At 40.6% G+C, this 10,435-nt stretch overlaps 1 pseudogene; it reads left to right on the top strand.

The window, feature by feature from the left end:
* The window catches only part of LOC132240921 (interferon-induced very large GTPase 1-like), a 126,706-nt pseudogene extending 116,780 nt beyond the window's left edge, over nucleotides 1-9,926 (top strand).
* The last annotated feature ends 509 nt before the right edge of the window (nucleotides 9,927-10,435 follow it).

The following is a 10,435-nucleotide window of genomic DNA, read 5'->3' as shown; positions in this document are numbered from 1 at the left end:
AATAACTGGTGTTATCCCTCTTATCTTTAAAATAAATATCAAGCTACCGAAGTATGTACATTTTCAAATGGCAACCTTCACACAATGCTCTCCCTAAAATTGATTTTGTGGAATACAAAGTGCCAAAATCCAGACTATTAAGTTGCAACTCACCCAGCAACTAAATAGCTGAATATGTTGAGAACACCCACAAAGATATCTTGTATACACACACACACACACACACACACACACACACACACACGCACACACACACACACTGAAAAAATTTAAACAATAATATACTTGTTGGAACAATGAAAGAAATGGAGGAGAAAGCCTCAAAGACTTGCGTGTTGATACTCCCAAATTTTTTGACATGTGGATGACATTTCCAAGGACTAACTGTCTTTTCTGTCCACAGACATGGACCCATCAAAGTCCCCCTCTGATGGGCCCCTTCTCAAAGGGAAAAGAAGGCAAGATCTCCAAGAGTTGCTGAGAGAAGTAGGACTGGAAATTGAGTACTGGTTGCCAAAGCTGCAGAAACACCTTGGTGTGAGCTGTGCCCAGGCCTTACAACATGTAGAAGAAAGAGAGCTCCAGAAACTCAAATCCCAGGCAAAACATTCCTGGGAGAAAAGGGCTCTGGAAAAGCTACTCAAGCTGTCACACTCACCTAGCTTTTCAGAGTTACAGGAGTCTCAGGGGAAAATGATAAAGAAAAAGAAGAAGAAGGAAAAGCAAATGTGGAAGGAGCGAAGATATTTCAAATCAGAAGAGAGGCAACAACAACAAGAGGCAGTGAGAGGGGAAAAGACAGACCTGAGGTGGGCAATGGAGCTCCCCAATAAGAATAGGCGACCCCTCGAAAAATCCATACAAGAAGTCATGGAAAACATGGAGGGAAAACTCAACCTCAATGAGAGGACACTGTCTCATAGGCAAAACCTCCCAGATAGAAATCTGGTGAGATGGGCATCTGGAGGGCTGGCCTTGCAGGGAATTTACAAAACCAGCTCCCACAGGAGCCTTCTAGAGAAGAGAGAAGAGCTACTCAGTGTTCCCCAGGAGTTCTTATTCTTTGGCCCTGAGCACAGCACACGAATGGGTACCTGGGAATTTTCATCTTCTCAAGCAGAATCCATGTTCACCAAGATGATAGAGAAGCTGGGGTTCGGTGTAACTGCATCAAGCAAGGGCGGAAGTTGGGGACTTTGCTTGGAAGCTGATGTGGACCACGGCAAACATTCAGAATCCAAGGAAACCCGACAGTCACATCCTGAGCACTCCTATTTCTGCTCTACCAAGCTCAGCTATGTCCCACTTGCCTCCTGCCACTTTCCCATGGATCAGCTCCAGTTCTCCAAGGCTGCTCTCCAGGAACTGAAATGCATTGATGACCTTCTGTGTGAGCCTGCAGACACAGACAGACTCCCCTTGCTGAGGCAGAGGACTGAAGCTTTCTTCCACAGGTTTGGCTCTCATGCCAACCAGGGCCCTTTGCACCTGGGAGGAATCTACTGGTGGAAAGCCACTTCAGAGGGTTTCCAGAGTGAGCAGCTGCAACAAGTAAAGGAACAGTCAGCAGAGATCCTAAACAGGTTCATAAAGGGAAGTTACAGTGGCTTTGGAGTGAAAGTTGCTGCAAGTGTGGATGGGCCAGACTCTCATTCAGAAACAGCCACCCAAAGTACAACTTTCCAAAATCTCCAAACCAAAGTCCAATTATCTGTGGCCCAGACAGGCGGCCCACCAGAAGCAAATGGCTTTCTCCAGTGGAAAGCTGGCCTAGTTGCCAGTAATCAAACCTGGAGTGTCATTGACCGGGGCCTGCAGCTGGTGCCCATTTGGGACATCATCCTCTCCAACCACAGAAGTGATTTTAAGGATCCATGTCAGGTAGCTAGCTTACTGAAGGATAGCTACACTGCTCTGACTGGCATCACTGCCCAGACCCAGGATGGAGAAGACTTACTGAGTGTTGAAAAGGAGGCTAGGGTTTTCCTAGAGGATGTGAAATCTTGGGAGGTATCTGATCCTAAAAGCCAGCTTAAAAAACTGATAAATTTCATGCAAATGTTGAGTCAAAAAATAAAAAGTTATGACGCTTGGGTTAACATATGCCTCACAGATTAGGGTCTGCAGAATTTTCTGGTAAACACTGTTAACTTTTGCAAAAAGTCTTCCATCTATGTAACTAAGTTTATTAAATCTCAGTTGTGCAGCCTTTTGGATCCTCACATCTACAGAGTGAATAATTTTCCTCAGGCTCATTCCATCATGAAGTGGCTCTTCCAGTCAGAGTCAGACCAGGAGCCTATGAACATCACCCATTTATCTGAACTAATTAAAATCTTAAAGGAAACCAAGAATGACCTCATGGAAGTGGAGATGAAATCTGAGCCTGCCGAAAAAGTGGAGGAAGCTCAGAGAAAGGCCTCTTGTGAGGTCAGTTTTTTTCTTGGCTGCTTCTTGAATTACCTCCAAGAAACAGAGCAGCCAGACACACATCTCTTGCTACTTTGCATTGCAGCTGGTGCAGGATATCATGTGGTAAACAATAAGTTTCAGTATCCTCTTGGGTTTCATGAGTTAGACTTCCTACTGGATACAATGCAAACTGCACAAGATAAATACCAGGAACTCAAAAATAATTGCACCTACAGAGCTCAGGCATTCCTAGTGCTCACAGGTCTTACAGCTACCAGTGGACTCACAGATGTTTCACCAGAGGAGAAAATACAACGTTTGGTATTAATAAGCCATCACCTGGATCAATATTTATCAAAGGAAGTTGCACATGTCCTCTCCAAATCAGGAGCAGATCATGATTGGAAAAACTTAGAGGAAGACTTGAGATTGCTCATTGATGGTAATTATGAAGACACCATCTCCTCTTTGCAAATAGATGAGATAGGAAAAAACTTGCAAAGCAATTTCCCTAAAAAGAAACAATCCTATGAACCACATGATAATAGAAATACCAAATGGGAAGTCATAGAAGATACAGCCTTTCTGAGATTACTACAGAGTCTAGGATTAAAACATTACTACCCAAAAGGGATGAGCAGAGCTAACTTCCATCTGATCAACAAGACTTCTGTATACAACAGCCAACCCAGATCTGAAAGGGAGCTTCCCTTTTATTTCCTTCAGAAGCTACAAGTGCTGGATTATGGGATGAGATACATAGTCTTTAAAAATAATGAAAACACACAGAATCAAGTCTATCCAAGTGCCTCAAATCAGGAAAATGAGGCTTTTGATCCATATGAAGACTTGTTTGAAGACAGGAATACTCCCAATAATTCTTCACCCTCTAATCCTAGGCCCCATATTCACCCTATGGATATTCAGATGGCAATTCTTCACTGTGCAGATGATTTTGCCAGACAGTATATTTTGTCCAAACTTTCCATTTGCCAGTTTGCACTCCCTCTTCTCATACCTAATCCCTGCACTTCTCAAATTGAATTCTCTCTCTGGTCTCTCAGTCAAATTAGAAGGAGCTGGCAGGAAACAAGGAAAACACCAAGAGAGGAGAAGATCAATTACAAGAATAAGCAGATGTGTCAAGTCTCTACCCCCATTGTGTCCTTTATAAGAGTTGGAAATGGCTTCTCTGCTTCCAAATCTCAGATCATGAACTGTCTTCTCAGTAAACGTAAACATGATGTCTTCTTCCACCGACATTGCAGAGGGAGCACCAAAGACTGTCTCTTGATGGGGGGAGTGGTGGAAATCTGCTGGTTCTGCCCTGGGGGAGAAGATGAGGACAGATTTGACAACTGTGTGACCTTCACCAATCTTCATGGAGATGCAAAAGAACATAAGAAGCAACTCATCTTCTTGCAGGAGGTCTCTTCTCTCATTGTTGTCCTCATGTCAACTTCTGATGACAATAAAGAAAACCGAAAAATTATTCGTGATCTGAGTCAGTCACCAAGACCTTTGATTTGTTTACTTGATAACAAAGAACAAACTGTAGCCAATAATTCTAATGAAAAGGTGATAATTGGAATCAGGAACAGAAATGAAGCAGAATTAACAGAAGAGCTTGTTACTACAATCAGACATTTGCTGGAGCTCTCGAGCACTGCTCTCAGCTTAGAGGAATGTGCCCCAATTGCTCGCAAGCAAGGATTTCTTGTTGATGAAGACCAGAGAGATTGCAAGGAAGCCAGAGAAAAGGCAGAGGTCCTAATAGCTCTACTGAGAGAAGTGAATATATCTCAGGTGAAGGAAAACTTACTGCCCCTTCAGGGACACCTGTGGCATTGTTGGTGTAAAAAGGACAAAGAACTCTATCATCTAAGAGAAAAAGGGAATCGAAGCATTGAACAACACAAGAGTGAGATTGAGACAGAAAAGCAAAGAATACGGAATCAACAGTTGACCAGAGCCTTTCCTCTCAATGAATTAATGCATTCTGTCCTTGAAATTCTCCAAAATCATTCAGAAACTCAAACCACACACTACTTTTTGCAATGGCTGAGTGTGGCTTTGGACAACCTGACTGCAGGACACTTGGAACAACTGAATGAAAAGAAAAACAATTTATGGTCACTGGTGCAAATAGAAAAGCAAAAGGCACCAAAGAGCACTGACCTCCAACGCTGGCAAAAAGAGATAGAAGCTATCTCCATAGAGATTAATAACTGTACCTTTGGAATTGAGCAAATTCTTAGAGAAGTTGGCCAGATCTATGAAGCTCTGGAAGAAGCTTCCCCCAATAAAAATACCCTTTATCTCTCCCTTCCCCAGATTGCTGCAGATCTGATGATATCTGGTGCTCCCATTGAGCTGATGGACGGGGATGCTTCATATGTGCCTCTAAAGTGGGTGGCAGCTCTTTTTGACAAGGTCTCTGAGAAACTTGGAAACAAACGGCTGTTCGTTCTCTCTGTCCTTGGCCTACAGAGCTCAGGGAAGTCCACCCTGCTGAATGCACTTTTTGGGCTGCAGTTCACGGTCAGTGCTGGGAGGTGTACCCGGGGGGCCTACATGCAGCTCCTGAAGGTCGAGGACACTTTCACAGAGGAACTGGGCTTTGACTTTGTGCTTGTTGTGGACACAGAAGGCCTTCGGGCCCCAGAACTCAGCAACAAATCCAATAATCGTGACAATGAGTTGGCAACCTTTGTCATTGGACTTGGAAACTTGGCCCTGATCAATATTTTTGGGGAAAATCCATCAGAAATGCAAGATATTTTACAAATAGTGGTTCAAGCCTTTATGAGGATGAAACAAGTAAAAATCTCCCCAAGTTGCCTTTTTGTCCATCAGAATGTGGGGGAAGTCACAGCTAAAGACCAAACTATGGAAGGAAGGAGGAGGTTAGAGCAGAGACTGGATGAAATGGCCACAACAGCAGCTGAGCAAGAACAGTGCTCAGATGTAACCCGCTTTGGTGATATCATTAAATTTGATGCCAATACTCATGTCTACTACTTTGCTCACCTCTGGGATGGCAATCCCCCAATGGCCCCTCCCAATCCTCGCTACAGCCACAATGTCCAGGATCTGAAAAGCAGAATTCTTATGGCTGCCAAACAGGAGTTGAGGGGAAGCATCATGAAGATCTCAGATGTGAAATTGCGAGTTCAAGATCTGTGGAGAGCCCTGCTGAGTGAGAACTTTATCTTCAGTTTCAGGAACACCCGAGAGGTCATGGCCATGAGCAAATTGGAAACCATGTATAACTCCTGGACCTGGCAGCTGAGGAGTTACGTGCTAGAATTGCAGAACCAGCTCATCAACCAGATTAAGAATGGCAAAATCCAGAGAGTCACAGCAAGCGAACTTGAGGCTCCTGTAACAGAAAAATATAAAGCCATCCAGCAAGAACTGGAAAAATATTTTAAAGAAGATGCAGAGAGTGAAATAATGATTCAGTGGAAAGCCAGTTTTGAAAATAAACTAATAAACCTTAAAGAGGCACTTATTTTTGAGAGCAAAAATAAAGCCGAGGGACATATCAGTTATAAAAAGAATCAAGAAATACTGAATAACAAAAAATCAGGTTATGAAAAGGAATTATTGGGAAAAAGCCGAAAATTGGCTTTAACTGTAAAGAACAAAGAATTGAGTGAGGAAGAGCTGCATGTCAAATTCAATCAACTTTGGAAAAAATGGGTCTGTGATGTGTCCTCAACTGTCCCTCCCAGCACAGAGCCTAACATTGATGTGGATTCTGAAGACATCCTTTTGGACTATTTTAAAAAGGAGACAGACGTGGTGAATATACTGAAGGAAAAGTCTAGAAAGGAGTTTGAAATCAATTATGAAAAACATATCAAAATGAGCAAATGGCTTGGTTTATTAAGAAGGAACTTAGAAGTACATGATAAAGAGTCCATAGAGAAGATTACTGACCACATTATTTCCAGATACACTGAAAATATTAAAAACCTTCAGGGGCAACAATGTGATTATGATCCAAGTTATTTCCATGAAATTCTGAACTTAATAGAAGAGGAGGTTAAATCTGCACCCACTAAAGACAGATATACATTTACAAGTAAGTACAAAATTGACTTATCTTTGTCTTTATTCCAAAGAGCATCTGAGAATTTTAAGGAGATGCATAGGGCATTCAAAAGAGCAAATGATCCTGTAAATTATTTGGAAAGCAAGAAAGATGATTTCCTCATGAGTTTTAAGATCTCTTGTCAAGGAGCAACCTCAATAAAAACATTTGTTGATTTTCTATGGCACAAACTCACTCCTGCTGTCTTCCACACGATTTGGAAAAAAATGGCCCCTAAAATTGCTGGGGACATGCGAGCTACCTACCCAGCATTCAATGGAAACAGGGCTAATCTGGAGAAACACATTCTTCTCTCCCTGGCAGAAAACGAAAATTTTGATGATTACTGGAAGTACCTTCATAATCCCGAATCATTTTTTAAAGATTACATTCAAAACCAAATTAAAATATATTGTTTAGACCAGATAAAGAAAAAAATAAGAACTTTTTTAAAAACAAGTATAGGTGACATCAAGAACGCCATCCTCTCAGCTATTCATGAATCCACAGTAATAGCCAAAGATAAAAGCAGTTCTGTTTCTGGGTGGTTGGATTTGTTCTGTGATCACCTGGGGAGTAACTTGAACTTTCCACGAAAAGACTTGGTAAGCATTGAACATCAGGAGATAAAAGATATTGAGTTTCTCCAAGAAGCCATGAATAAAGCTTTGGTTCCCACAATGATCACAGTAGAACAGACGTGTTTGAGTATGCCTGTGGAAGACATCGTTCCTGAAATCCAGAAAATGCTCTCTGAACATCTCTGTGGTTGCTGGAAACAATGTCCCTTCTGTGGAGCAATCTGTACAAACACAATCCCTAACCATGACGGGGACCACAGTGTTCCCTTCCACCGTTCCAAAGCTGTCAATGGAGTGCGATATTACAAATCAGAAGAATTTTCCCTTGATTTCTGTACTAGTTCGGTAGCAAGTGATGCAAGATTTATATTGAATAATGATGATACCATTTCATTCCCCTATAAAACCTATCGACAGGCAGGAGGGGAATATGCCACATGGAGCATCACCCCAGACACATCCACCCAGCCATACTGGAAATGGTTTGTCTGTCACTTCAGATCAAACCTAGAAGAAAAATACCAAAAAAAATTTATAGGTAGAGGTGAAATCCCAGATGCATGGGCCCAAATCACAAAGGAAGATGTGCTTGATGACTTGGAAAAGCAATAATAATCAATGCCCACAAAAGAGTACCAGAATCTGAACAAGAGTCACAGCATTTGAACAATCCTAAAATGCCTCTTCCTCACAATGACAATCTACATTATTTACATTTTTCAAATAACACATTTAAAAATAAATCAATTATTATTTCAAGAGTTGGCGATTTTCTGTGAAAAAACTTTATTTCTCTGTCTCAATCTTTCTGGTTAACTAACAAATTAATAAAATATATGAACTTATTATAAAAATCAAATAATATTTAAAGTAACTACTTCATATTTTAACTATTATTCAGAGTATATTTTACTTTAAAATCTATGTTGTTATATAAAGTATCAGAGAGAGTCATTGTCATAGAGGGAAATGAAAATTTTTGCAGGTGGCTATCAATTTCTATGCATTATTTGTATGAATATTTCAAACCAATATGCAATTCTTGGCTGGGACCTACAAATTGCCTTTATTTATTTACTTTTTTTCTTTATTGATTAAGGTATTAAATGTGTCCTTATCCCCCATTGCCCCCCCTACCCCCCACCCCACTCATGTCCTCACCCCCCTGGTGTGTGTGTCCATTGGTTAGGCTTATATGCATGGATACAAGTCCTTTGGCTGATCTCTCCCCCTTCCCCCAACCCTCCCCTACCTTCCCTCTGAGGTTTGATGGTCTGATCAATGCTTCTCTGTCTCTGGATCTGTTTTTTTGTTTTTAATATCTTTTTATTGATTTCATAGAGGAAAGGAGAGGGAGAGAGAGATAGAAGCATTAATGACAAGATAAGAATCATTGATCAGCTGCCTCCTGCCTGCTCCCGACTGGGGATTGAGGCTGCAACCCGGGCATGCCCTTGTCCAAAATTGAACCTGGAATCCTTCAGTTCACAGGCTAACTCTCTATCCTCTGAGCCAAACCAGCTAGGGAGCCTTTATTTTTTAAGTCTATTTTTTCTCATCTCTGAAGTTGTGACAAAAAGGTTCCAACCCTTGAATGGAAAAATATTCATTAAAAGACAATTCCAAAGCATAGCGATATTTAGACATATTTTGTTCTGGGGGAAAAATAACACAGAGTTGTTCAGGTAAGACCCTGCATCAATTCAGGAAACATTATCAAACAAATGTAGACAATAGAAATCAAATAACTGTTTTTCTCACTGAATTGTCACCCTCTTCCTCCCTAACATCTTAGCAGTTCCCTGTGGATGCTTTATAAAATGGTTAATAAAAGCTTAAGTATTCAAAGCCTGATATGTATACAAGTGTAAGAAAGTCTGATTGGCTTTTGGAACAAGATTTATGAGCAGGTTAAAAGGACCATTTTAATCAAGGCCTTGAACAAGATCAGATTTGATTATACCATTAATGATTTTAAAACTATTCCTTTAATAATAAAATATCAAAGAAAATATAGTTTTTAGAATCTGACATTATAATAAGAATTTTTTTTGTATCAAACTGTAAGGAAATTCTTATCAAGAGGCACCCTTTGAGACTTTTCACAATATATAAACCACAGGGTTATGATCAGAATAAAAATGAAAAACACTATAAAATCAACCAAGATTGTGAAAGGAGAAATAAGTTACCATTCTGAAAACCTACACCATCTGGAACAAAGGCTTATGTAGGATTTTCAAAGCTGATGAGTGAAATAAGTCCTGATACAATGAAGGTAATTGCTTCATGTTGGACGTAAGAGCATCCATTGGCTTCAACTTACAGGCACACTGTCTACCACTCCACATCCAGTGAAAAGAAACAATCCAGGGAACAGCAGTCCAAAACTTGGGTCTTCAGTTTTTGGAGATTAAAGTGCTGATTCTGCTACCTTTGTCCATCAAAGGGCTTCAAACACACTCTCAGTTAGAGGTCAAACTACTCATGTCTCCTAAAGAAATCCTGGAATAGGAAGAAGAAAAAAAAGATAACTATGAAGGAATATGGTTTTCTGTGTTAGTAGAGGAGAGAGCAAAGGTGTTCTTGAACAGTATAGCTTCCCTATTTTTCTCTGGAAAATAGTCTCAGTAAGGGTTGGAATGACCTACTAATATGATCATAGTCAAATGATGACCGAAACAGAACCCCTGCATAGCATAGTGCCTGTCTCTCTCATGATTGCATCCTTGAAAACAGTTATGTTCAGTTAACATTTGCTGAATGTTTTCTTTTAATTTGGTTAATGAATCCATAATTGCCTTTAACTAAGAATTATCATACATTAACTTTTATTTTCAATCCAATACTATTGTATATAAATAAAAAAGTTATTTGGTGAAATCTTCAGGCATTTACACAGAATGATTATTAAATGAGATGACGAGGTTGTGCCAAAGGAAAAAAAACTAGCAAGAAGTACATTGGTATAGAGAGAATATAACTATGTAGGAATGGGTTTCCTGTGACAGTAGTGAAGAGAGTAAAGCTGCCATCAATGTGGGATCAGGATTATGGAGATTACAGTGTCATTGGATTGGGGTCCATGAGGGAGACACCCTCAGAAGCAGTGGAGGAGGAGGAAATGGAGTTTGTTTGGATGAGAATCACATGATCATCAAGAGTAGGAGACCTTGGGGCCAGGTGTGGTTCACAGGATTGGAGGGGGTCAGACTGGCAGGGTCAGTAGAGGTAAAGTTCACAGGGTCAGAGCCACGAAATGGCTCTCTCAAGGGTCATGGAAAGTAGGGGAGAGAAAAACAAGGGAATTGGGGGTCACCACATGAGTAGACTTAGGGGATTT

This window comes from Myotis daubentonii, chromosome 9 (genome assembly GCF_963259705.1).
Source record: "Myotis daubentonii chromosome 9, mMyoDau2.1, whole genome shotgun sequence".
In the NCBI taxonomy this organism is placed as follows: Eukaryota; Metazoa; Chordata; class Mammalia; order Chiroptera; family Vespertilionidae; genus Myotis; species Myotis daubentonii.
The sequence above is the reverse complement of the archived record's forward strand: the minus strand, read 5'-3'. Positions and strand labels throughout refer to the sequence as shown.